The sequence below is a fragment of the Microtus ochrogaster genome, chromosome 7 (assembly GCF_000317375.1).
Source record: "Microtus ochrogaster isolate Prairie Vole_2 chromosome 7, MicOch1.0, whole genome shotgun sequence".
In the NCBI taxonomy this organism is placed as follows: Eukaryota; Metazoa; Chordata; class Mammalia; order Rodentia; family Cricetidae; genus Microtus; species Microtus ochrogaster.
In genome coordinates this window covers 43,302,564-43,314,739 of record NC_022014.1, presented here as the reverse complement: position 1 = coordinate 43,314,739, position 12,176 = coordinate 43,302,564, and the positions used below count along the sequence as shown (strand labels likewise).

The following is a 12,176-nucleotide window of genomic DNA, read 5'->3' as shown; positions in this document are numbered from 1 at the left end:
GCTAGCCCAATGGTTTGTTTTTTTGTTTGTTTATGAGACAGGGTTTCTCTGTAGCTTTGGAGCCTGTCCTGGCACTAGCTCTGCAGACCAGGCTGGCCTCGAACTCACAGAGATCCTCCTGCTCCTGCCTCCAGAGTGCTGGGATTAAAGGTGTATACCACCACTGCCCAGCTAAAACTAATATTTTTTTAGAGATGTACTTAGAAAATTTCTCTCAGTGTGTGGTGTGTGTGTGTGCGTGTGTGCACGCATGCATGTGTATGTGTGCACACATGTGCGTGTGTGAGGATCTCACTCAGAGAGAAGAATGTGAGGGTGTGGCTGCATTCTGCACTTTTTTTTAGCCATGTGTGTGGTAAAGTCAGTATCTACATATTTAAACTCTGTACCCCATGTGTTTTGCTTATTTATCATTCCAGACCCCACCGCCAGCCCAAAAGGACTCGGCAGGCAAGCATTCTTTGCTTCATAACCTCTGCTATTTAAAGCTTGTTTTCAACATTGAAAGCTGCAGCTGGAAGTGAAAAGCACAGATGTGTACTGGATTACAGAGCCCACAGCTGGATGCGGGACCACCCAGAGCCAGTGCCACCAGAGCCTTCTTTCCTGTTCTTCTCCTCAGATGAGAAAGGAGGCTGCTATTCAACATGCAGGGTGCTCCTCCTTCCAAGGCAGTCAGGGCCTGGGACTGGGTTCAGGGGATATCAAGCTCAGATCGTCCCCATCTGACAGAATGGGAAACTGAGGCTAAGACAGGGAGCATCTTTTCCGATGTCACCATTGAATTATGACCCATGCTTTTGACCAATACCTGCCCTTCCTTTCTTCCTTTCCTGTATGTGGCATGTGTGTGTGTGTGTGTGTGTGTGTGTGTGTGTGTGTGTGTGTGTGTACACGAAACTTTGACTAGCCTGGAACTCACTTATATAGACCAGGCTGGCCCCTACCTCTCAGAAGTCAGTTTCCCTCTACTTCCTCAGTGTTGGGACTAAAGGCTTGTGTCACCATACCCATCTCCTTTATTTTTTGAGACAGGGTCTCTCACTCTCCTGAAGCTAATGAGTCCAGGCAGGCTGGCCAGTGAGCTCTAGCGCTCTGCTTGTCTCTGCCTCCCCAGTGCTGGGATTACAGACAGGCAGGCACCACACCTGGTTCCCGGTGTGAGGGCTGAGGATCAAGACTCAGGTCCCCAGGCTTACCCAGCAAGCACTCCAGACTGAGTCCAGGTCCCAGCCCTAGTGGCCAGACTTTCTGTAGTGGAGGGTGCACTGCTCTTGGGAAATCGACAAGAAGATTCCCAAACTGAAATGAATTTAAACAATGTATTTTTAAGTATTCCTGACAGCACTTTTACTAAGATGGTCTCTGGACCCCAAATGTTGGAGCTGCCGGGGGAAAGGGGTTTTGAAGAATCCCGTCTGTTCTAAAATCTATCCGCTACAGGTCTGTAAAATGCTTCCCCGTGCGTGCATTATCCCTTTCCATCCAGCACCCTCTCCTAAGGACCGCTGTTACTGCCCGAAATGAGGAGGAAGCCAGAGTTCAGGAAGAAAACAGATTAGTTCAAGGTTCAACAACACCTTCTGAGTACAGACCCAAACTCCCTGTCCTGCAAAGGGCCTCACTAGAGGCTTATCACAGTCCTGGGGGCCCTGGGACTTGGGAGATGGGGACCGGGCCAGGAATTTGCTGTCAATTCTGTATTTGGGACGGGGATGGGTGGGATGGTGGCAAGGGAGACTGGAACCTGACGGTCCCTGACCGTTTCCAGAGTTCTCTCCCAATCAGTAGGCGGAGACCCTAGGGGTTAAAAAAAAAAAAGGTTGCCGTGGCAACTCGCATTCCTCTTGGAGTGAGTCACCAGGGAGAAGAGCCTCTTGGTGGGTGGGACTTGGAGAAAGTTTCAAAAGCTGACTCCTTCTCAGGACCTCCCCCTCTTCTCTCCCCCCTCCCCCCAGTGCAGCCCTGTCGATGTGGCAGCTGATGGCTGAATTAACTCTCTCTTCTCCCAGCCACTCCTTTCTGGCTTAATCCTTGGCAAATACAAATTTGTTTCTATTCTCCACATCACAGCCTTGCACCATTCTGGGGGTCTGATATCTGTTTGGGAAGATCTTAAACCTGAAAGTTACAGACACCCGTCATCTCTTACACACACAGGCATAACTCACATGCACGCGCTCGCGCGCACACACACACACACACACACACACACACACACACACCTACACTATGCACACAATTTGCAGGAACTTCCAGAGACGCCCTGAAGCTATTCAAAGTTCTGTTCATAGGCTCAAAGTCTTATGGGAATTTAGGTACTCCAAAGACTAACACTCTTTATTAGGACAGGAAGGCTAAACTCAAGGGAGATGCCTTGGTGAGATTGCTCACAAACTGTGCCTAAAGCTTGCCACCCCACATAGGGTCCACATCTCATTCCTCTACTTGCACTTGGATAGCTCAAGAAACTTAAGCTAGAAGGTCACCAGTGGAGACTTTCCCCCTGCAGATATGCTATCTGTCCCTGGGGAGGATGACTGTGTCTGTTCCCTTCGGGTGAGACTTATCTCGGCCACCCTGGGAAAGTTCACAGAATAGCTCGGAGCAGACTAGCATCCCCCAGGCTGGTCCGAGTCTTGGGTGGGTTCAGCAGTGAGGTGTGAAAGGTGTCCTGGAGCCCGAATCCCCTCCTCCCCTCCTCCAATCACCTCACTCCCAGTGTATGGATTGTACCAGTTGGTTTTCTCAGAAGACTGGATACAACTAAAGCAACTGTCGGTGGGTTCCTGTGATGACCAGCTCTCAGAATTAGAGTGGGAACAATGGCAATCCCAGGCTGGGAAAGACAATAGAATTTACAGGCTGACTGACGCCACGGGGTGAGGTGGGGGGTGGGTTGAGACTCCCTGGACCTGAACCTTCCCGAAGGAGCGGATTAGAGGCAATGCCTTGCTTTTAAACAGATTGGTTTACCTTTCTTGCAAAGTCCCGTTTGGGCAGCAGCACTCTGACCCAGAACTCTCTCTGTGTTCTCCTGGACTAGGGAGCCAGACCCAGTAGGCTGCCAGCCGGATGGACTCTCGGGGTGGTGATGGGCAAATGAGGATCAGATTCCCAGAAGAGGAGACAGCTGCCACCGAGGGTGACAGAGGACAGACTAGCGGCCTCTGGCCCCAGAGAGCCTACAGAGAGACAGTAATCTCTACAAATCATGGCTATTTTCTGCAGAGCTACAGAGAGCAAGTTCCCCTGTGAGTGAGCAACAGGCTTCCAGTCTGTGCCCGAAGGGAAGCCTCCCTTTAGCTTACCTCCTGGCCCCCACGGCTAGTCATGGGGAAGGGGCATAGGAACTGATGCAGCCTACAGAAGGGCAGGGGCTGGCAGGGTGTTGCATACCTCGGCGCAGACAGGCAGGCAGGCAGGCGGCAGAACAGTTCCGGCGGTCTGAAGGGCTGCAGGAATGTGGAGGGGTTTAGAGGCAAGCAGCAGGAAGCCACTTGGAGCTCTGGGCAGGGTCTGTCTCACCCTCCGCCTCCACCCAAGGCCCTCCTCCTTTTCTGTCTCCTCCTTCCCCTGGCCTGCCTCCCCCTTTTCCCCAGAACCAAAGCTGTCTTTTCTTTCTTCCTTCCTTGCCTTGTGGCAGGCTGTGGTACCCAGACACCCTGGCCCCACCTGCCTCATCTGTTCCGGGGCTGCTGCCTAAACAGACATGAGGGTCTGGGCTGGAACAGCCGCAGAAGTCACCTAGAACAGCACGGGTCTTGTTCAGCCTGAGGCCGGCTGAGGCCCCAGGCCTGAAGTGTCCAAGGCATTACCCAAGAGACACAGCTAAAGCCAGCGTCCTGGCTTTCCAGCCAGCCAGTGAACTTGACTGAACTTTCCTGTGGACTTAGGTGATGTGCAGAAGGGCAGAGCAATTCGAGGAGTGGGGGAGTCGTGACAAAAACAAGTCCGGAATTTTCTCAGTGCCAACAAAACAAGCTACTGCTGGTGACATTTGATGATGAGGTGAAGTCTTGGTCCATAAAGGCTCCCTCTAACTCTAGCGGCACCCAGCCATAGATAAATGAGGGATTTGAACTTGCTAGGAGACTGGCATCAGTGGTACCTGACAAACACAGAGAGCAGTAATAGTGATAGATCGGGAGCAATAACGAGGGGTGGTGGGGAAGCCATGGTTGACACAGCAGGCTTTCCATTTAGATGTTGTTTGTTTTTGGACAAGATCTCATACTGACCACTTACTTATCCTGTAGTCGAGGATAACCTTGAACTTCTGATCTCCCCGCCTCTACTTCCTGGGTGCTAGCATTACAGATGTGTACCACCAAGACTAGTTTATATGGTGCTAAGGATTGGATCCAGGGATTAATGCATGCTAGGCAAGCACTCTACCAATTAATCTACATTCCCAGCCTGACTTAGATGCTGTTAAGAGACCATTTTAATAAGAAGGGCACAGGCTCATGCCGGGCAAACAGTTTGTATACAACACCTGACCAAAACTGGTCCAAGAAAGCTGAGTCTACATGTCAGCCCAGTGAACTGGCCATCCATGCTGCAGCTCTTGACCGAGCACTTTGTGCGTGTCTACTTCAGGGAATGCCATCATAGATGCTGCAGGAGCTTTGGGTGTGGCTAAAAGAATATACCTCAGCCGGGCGGTGGTGGCGCACGCCTTTAATCCCAGCACTTGGGAGGCAGAGGCAGGCGGATCTCTGTGAGTTCGAGACCAGCCTGGTCTACAAGAGCTAGTTCCAGAACAGGCTCCAAAACCACAGAGAAACCCTGTCTCAAAAAACAAAAAAAACAAACAAACAAAAAAAAAAATATACCTCAAACATAGAACCACATCCTCGGTGATGCAGACCCTAAGGCTTCTCCCAGAGAGTCAGACTGGCAGAGCCTTCCTGAAAGGCAGAGATATTGAAGTAGTCCTTGGGCTTGGGTAACATGGAATTGAAGAAGGCAGGGAACAGTCTAGGATAAACTTCTACACGCCAGGGCCCCTCCCTTTCTCGCTAGGTCCTCACTTACCACACTCCTCCTACTACCTTGGCTGTAAGACATTTCTCCGCGTGATTTTCCTGAGCCCGGACTTTTCACATCCCTCAGAACTCTATTCTAAGGTCTCCTCCATAGAGAGACCTTCTTGGCCACTCAACTCTCTCCTTGCCTCCCTCACAGGAGAGTGGATAACCTTAGCCTCATTTCCCTTCCTCCTCATAGCTGTCACCATCCGACATCATGTACTTCCTCTCCTTGACAGCAGCCCGGAAAAAACGGGGGCCTTGTGCATCTCTCAGTCTGAAAGGTTTTAATTAGCTAGTTGGTTTTTTGTTGTTGTTGTTGTTTCGTTTTTTTTTAAATATTTTATTTATTATGTATACAGTATTCAGCCTACAGAGATCCACCTGCCTCTGCCTCCAGAGTGCTTAGATTAAAGGTCTCTACCACGGCCCAGCTTTGAATAGCATTTCTTTTTTAAAAATGTGTTTTATTTTTATGATTTTATGTGCATTGGCTGCATGTATGTCTGGGTGAGAATGTCAGATCTTGGAGTTACAGACAGTTGTGAGCTGCTTATGTGGATGCTGGGATTTGAACCCAGGTCTTCTGGAAGAGCAGTCAGTGCTCTTAACCACTGAGCCATCTCTCCAGCCCTGAATAGCATTTCTTTTTTTCTTTTTTCTTTTTTCTTTTTTCTTTTTTTGAGACAGGGTTTCTCTGTAGCTTTGATGCCTGTCCTGGAACTAGCTCTTATAGACCAGGCTGGTCTCGAACTCACAGAGATCTGGCCCTAAATAGCATTTCTTTCTTTCTTTCTTTTTTCTTTTTTTTAGATGAAATGAAAATTTAAAAATCTTTTTGGGCATTTCTTTTTTTTGTGAGATCTTTAATTCTATTTATTTATTGCTTTTTTGTTTTGTTTTTTTTTAATTTATTTATTTATTAAAGATTTCTGCCTTCTCCCCGCCACCGCCTCCCATTTCCCTCCCCCTCCCCCGATTAAGTCCCTCTCCCTCATCAGCTCTAAGAGCAATCAGGGTTCCCTGACCTGTGGGAAGTCCAAGGACCACCCACCTCCATCCAGGTCTAGTAAGGTGAGCATCCAAACTGCCTAGGCTCCCCCAAAGCCAGTACGTGCAGTAGGATCAAAAACCCATTGCCATTGTTCTTGAGTTCTCAGTAGTCCTCATTGTCCGCTATCATCAGACGATGAAAGGAGACAGAAACAGAGTCCCACATTGGAGCACCGGACAGAAATCTCAAGATCCAAATCTGGAGCAGAAGGAGAGAGAGCACGAGCAAGGAACTCAGGACCGCGAGGGGTGCACCCACACACTGAGACAATGGGGATGTTCTATCGGGAACCCACCAAGGCCAGCTGGCCTGGGTCTGAAAAAGCATGGGATAAAACCGTACTTGCTGAACATAGCGGACAATGGGCATTTCTTAAACACATACTTTGGACCAAGCAATGGGACAAGTTTTTTGCATAGATTTTCTGATGACCCTTACAAAACAGGAATGTGTGTGTGTGTGTGTGTGTGTGTGTGTGTGTGTGTGTGTGTGTGTGTGTGTGAGGTAGAGGCCAGGAAAGGGTGTCAGATTCCCTTGGAACTAGAGATCCAGTGCTCATGAATTTTCTGACATGAGTGCTGGGAATCAAACTTGGGTCCTTTGCAAGACCAGCAAGCACTCTTAACTCTGGGGCCACTTCTCCAGTCCCTGCACCTGTTTCACATTTTGCAAAATAACAAGTCAGGACCGTGAGGTCTTTGCTCCAGGCCAACACCCTCTCCAAGTCCCCTCCAGCCTGTTCCTGTCGTGTCCCTCTAGCCCACTGCCTTGGGCATGCCCCTGTGACCTGACGTCCAGCTCCCCGTGCCTATTTTATGTGATGCTGAGAATGGAAACCAGGGCTTCCTGCAAGCCAAGCGAGCTTCCTGCAAGCTAAGCAAGCATCCTGCCTGATGAGCTACATCCTCAACCTGCTTCCCTCTGCCTTCTAAGTGCTTCACTCCCACCTCTACTTCTGCTTCCGTTTCTTTGTCTGGCTTTGATCTTCCTGCCTCCATCTTGTAAGGCCCCATGATGATGTTACCTCACCTCAAAATTCTTAATCTACCAACTCCAACCCAGTCCCACTTTGCTTGAACGGTTAGGAAATAAAGGCTTACGAGACCAATGGAACAGCCTAGGGCTTTGACATCCTAACCCAGACTGAGCTGGTGCCAGCTTGTCCTGCTCTAGATGCAGGGATAGGATCATGTATCACAGCTTTCGTGGATGGATGTACTCTCTGTGTATCTGGCTCAGAGCCAAGGCTGCTGGGCTCACAGGGCGGGGCTCACCAGAGACTGATTCAGCCCATTGCCTTGTTACTGCATCTTTCTCCAACCAGATCTTCTCATTGGCTGGAGGACACAAAGATCCCATTGTCACTCAGGCCTTGATCCCCTGGGCACAGAGGCTACTGATCAGGGCAAGGCCAAACACAGAGGAGGATGAAATTTGACTTCGGCCCTTCGTTCCTCTCACTGTACTCCCCCAGACAGCTAGGAACTCGCCCTCAGTGCTGTGCGACCCACAAAGGACTTTTATCTTCTGGGCTCATTGAGTGGTGCATGGATAGGACCTGTAGGTAGAGAAGATGGGGTTCTCTAAGACTGCCTTGACTGAGGTAGACAGAAGACAGTACAAGAGAGTGGTATCAGAGCTGGCTTTGCGGTCAGAGCTCTGGGCTTGAACCTGGGACAAGTCATTTAATTCTGTGTAAGTTGAGGCATGTTACTTAACCTCCAGCCTCGGTTTACCCAAATAGAAACTTCTTATAAAGTTCTTGTGAATATTAAATGAGGTGGCATGAGATGCATTTGGTTCACTGTATATGCCACAAACACTCCATAAATGTTAATAATATTCTTTTCAGATTTAGTTTTTAATTATGTGCACTTGAATACAGATGCCCTCGGAGGCCAAAAGCGGGTGTTGGATCCCTTAGAGCTGGGGTTATAGGTGGCTGTAAGCCACCTGATGCAAATATTGGGAACCAAGTCCGGCTCCTGCTGTGGATGTGGACAAGGACTCTGAAAGGCTAGAGCTGTGTGGGGCCGAGCCGTCAATCATTTGGCAGAGTGGTTGCCTAGCAGCCACAAGGCTCTGAGTGCAGCCTCCAGCACTGTATGAAGATGGGCACGGTAGTGCATGCCTGTCACCCATTCACTGAGGGAAATGAAGGAGGACAGGAGCTCAGGGTGTGAATGCTAGAGTTTCATGTTCCGGTTCTGTGCACTTCCATTTCCTTCAGGTTCTGTACCCATGCCTTTGGGGTGCAGGCTCTGCCCTGGCCTGCACTGTCTCCTGCTGCTCGACTTGGATGGAGGAGCGAGGTGGTAGATTGGCTTCCCAGTCCTGATCTGTAATAGTCTGGCCGCTGGTCGAAGGCCAGGAACATTCCCAGGCAGGCACCAATTTTCTGAACCCCCTAGAACTCCTCTCTGAAGGGAAGAGGAAAGCCGGGCTGACACGTGGCGGCTTTACACAGCCCTGGCAGGGCCCACAAAGCAAACCTCTGTCAGTTTCAGTGGCTGTGTGGGAAGCCAGGAATGATGAGGACTAGTCAGTCTGGGACGTGGCAACCCAGCCCATGACTCAGCCACTCCATGCATCTCCTGGAGAGCTCAGATGCCCCAGAAGAAGAGCCTAGCTCAGTTTCTACTCTGCATCCCTAGAGAAGGCCGACCCCGGTGGAAGGTACTGTCTGTTGACAGTGTCCTGTTGTGCCGTGCTCCCCATTCCTGGCTCCTGGACTCCCCCACAGGCTCTAAGATCCTTTCTTAGTGGCTTGCTCAGGGTCTGTGAAGTCCTAGGACCCCACATGGAAGCCTCCAGGGGATAAAGAAGGGGGGCAGCTTTCCAGGTCTCTACCCTGCCCCGGCTTCGGCCTGAGAACTGCTATGTCCTGGTTAACAAATCAGATTTTTGTCTAAGATCTCACATCTGAAAACAAGTTTTTACTACTTGAAAACAAAATTTGAGGGGGCTGAGGAGATGGTTCTATGGTTAAGAGAGTACTTGCTGCTCTTGCAGAGGACCCAAAGTTGGTTCCCAGCACCCTACATCAGGAAGCTCACAACCACCTGCAACTCTAGCTCCCGGAGATCCAAAACTCTTCTGGCCTCTGAGGGCACCTGCATGCATGGATGGTGTACACACACACACACACACACACACACACACACACACACACACACACACACACTTTATTGTTATAAAAAAAAATTGAGGCCAGGCATGGTGGCCTTCGCATTATAGTTTCAGCACTCAGGAGGCTGAGACAGGAGGATTTCAAGTTTGAGGACAGCCTAGTTTATGTAATAAAATCCAACCCTGTCTTCTGCAGGGTGAGATCCTGTCCTGATAAAGAAATAAGCAACAAAACCAAAAGCATTTCAAGTGTGTTAATGGACGCTGAGCCCCCTGGCTCTTCGTGTACATGAAAGTTCTGAGAGGAGAACGGGGGAGACCCACTTCCTGCAAACCTCTGGATCCCACAGCTCCTTCTCACAGGCTGGAACAGTAGGAAGAATGTGCTTTCAACCCTGAAGCTCAGTGTCTCTCACCCAGAGACCCGACCTCTCTCCCCTCCCAAAAGGTTTTCTCTTCAAACAAAAACGCCCAGCTCCCCTGGGGCCACCAGTGAGAAACTCGAGTCTAACTGGAGCCTTCTTTCACTAAGGGAACCCAGCGTCTCCCAGGCCCCTCTCCTTTCATTGTCTTCAGAGAGAAGAGACAGCATCTGACCTGGGTATCTGGAGTTTGTTTTTATGGTTTGGACACAGGCTCTCATTCTGGCTGCCCTGGAATTTGCTGTCTTCCGTGCTCAGCCTCCAGAGTGCTGGGATCATGCTTGTACACTGCCAGCCCTGTCGCTTGGATCTGAAAATAGCTGCCTACTTTCTTCTCGCTCCACGCCTGGTTTTCCTCCTCGGCGTCTCTCCTCCTTTCTGTTCTTTCAACCTTTGATTTCCGTTTGCTTTTAACTTCTTTTAAACTACATGTCTGGGGGCAGGTGTGCTACTGCACACATTTGGAGACCGGAGGATCACTAGTGGGGGATCGTTCTCACCTTCTATTGTGTGGGTGCCAGGAATGGAACCCAGGTCGTCAGCCTCGGTAGCAAGCACCTTTACCTGCTCAGCCACGTGACTGTTTTCTCAATCTTTTAAAAAGAGCACTAGATGGGGAGCTGAGAGACCTAAGCACCTCACTAGTCAGGCAAGGGCATGGCAAGTCAACTCCAACCTCCTGGTCTTAGTTTGTCCATCCTGGAGATGAGTGTGTCAGCCTCAACTGACTTCCCCAACAGCAGGAACCAAGGGGCAAGGTGGTAGCCCCAGCTCTGTCTTTCTTGTTGTATCCCCAGTCATTTTACCACTTTAATTGTAAAAAAGCTACTAAGATGCCCGGAAAAAAATAATCAAACCCTCTAGAAATAGCTTTTCCCCTCAGGAATTACGTTTCTTTTAAACGGGGTCTCACAATATGATTCAGCCTTGACTGGAACTTGCTCTGAAGACCAGGTTGGCCTCAAACTCAGAGATCCACCTGCCTCCCTCTCCCTAAGCCTCTCTCTCCCTAACGCTGGAATCAAAGGAGCGCACCACCGCACCCATGCCAGAAATGCTTTTCTGTAGAAGGACTGAGGATCAAACCCAGAGTTTTGCACACTGAGAAAGTCATCTCCCACCATGTGACACCGTCAGCCATCTTTTAGACTTTCAATTCGGTGTTTGCCTTTCTTCCTCTTCTGGCTCCATCTCTCTCTCTCTCCCTGAATTCATCACTCCGTGCTCAATGGTTGTCTCTGCGACAGAGCTATAGGATTCTCTACCTCACGCCCCAAAGCTCTTCCTGATCTAGATCCTGGTCTTCTGTGTGACCTTTCACTTGGAGTACAGACTAAGATTCCAGAACAATGAGTGAGAACAGAGAGCTGGGCCAGATCCTAGCCAGATATCCCATCTGGTCCCAGGCTGCGGTCTCCAGCCCCTCCTCTCTCCAACTGAGCAGCCACCTCCCGTCCTCAGTTGAGTTATTCTCCTGATTCAGACATTTTTTTCAGCGTGAAATCACCTCTGCTCTGGCCAGCTGAAGCTGGGAGCATGCCTCTGCTCACTGCGGTAGCTCTAAGCCCTCCCCTCCACTGCCACGTCCCCACACCCTCCTCTCCTCCAGGCCTTCAGAATTTCCCTGGGATTTCTTCCAGTGCAAAGAAGCACAGACAGAGACCAAGGCAGATAGAGATAAAGGCAGAGATGGAGTGAAAGAAAACAAGTCCTAGTAGGTGACAAAGAAGAGATGCATCCAAGTTGGGAGACAGAGGGTCATAACCTATGTCACAGAGAAAGAGGTGGAATGTGATAGTGGCCAAAGGTCAATCCGGTGACCTCTAGACTGGCTGGGAGCGTGGTGCCTGAGCCTGTCCAGGCACTATCTCTGCTCAGGGTTTATCTTTGCTGGATTCGCTGTTTACTTTTGATTAGGGCTTGAACTCTACAGTTACATGTTAACCCGTGGATTTCTGTCCACTGACACAATCTAATTTCCTTGGAGGACACTAATCAGTATCTCATGTGGCCTAGCAGATTTTCCCAGCATTTGCTCATCCATTCACGGCCTGTCTGCACATGCCTGTCTTTGAATTCCCTTTGTATTATCTGTCAGCTTCTTTGCTTTTCTTTCCTCTTTCTCTCTCTCTCTCTCTCTTTTTTTATGAAAGAGAAGTAAAAATAATAGTAACAATTTTTTGTTTTTGAGACAGGATCTAACGTAGCCTACACTGGTCTTGAGCTCTCTTTGTAGCCGAGGATGATCTTGACCTGGTCCTCCTGCCTCCACCTCCCAAGCGCTACACTCAGCTCTGGCCAGCATCCCTACAGGAGACTCCAGCTCAAACAAACAAAAACAAACCTGAAAAATCAAACAAAACCCTTCCTATTAAGTCAAGAAGACAGCTTTGGTGGCCCGTACCTGTACTTCTACCAAGAGCCTAAGGCAAGAGACTGGAAACTCAAGGCTACTCTGGTCAACGTGGTTAAGACTGTCACACACACACAAAAACAAACCCGACATTTTACTGAGAGGCAGAACTAACATGGGAGGAG

General features: G+C 49.7%; 1 protein-coding gene across 3 annotated transcripts in view; it reads right to left on the bottom strand.

Annotated features, from left to right (window-relative positions):
* Positions 1-3,482, bottom strand: part of Sparc (secreted protein acidic and cysteine rich) — a 24,653-nt gene extending 21,171 nt beyond the window's left edge. Inside the window, exon 1 of one of the 3 annotated variants that reach the window (XM_005350045.3) lies at positions 3,400-3,482. The gene's annotated coding sequence lies outside the window, so the exon portion shown is untranslated. Of the gene's footprint in view, positions 1-2,976; positions 2,998-3,399 lie in introns of those variants that run through there. The other 2 variants (XM_005350046.3, XM_013347376.2) reach the window with 2 other exon arrangements.
* Positions 3,483-12,176: the final 8,694 nt, after the last annotated feature.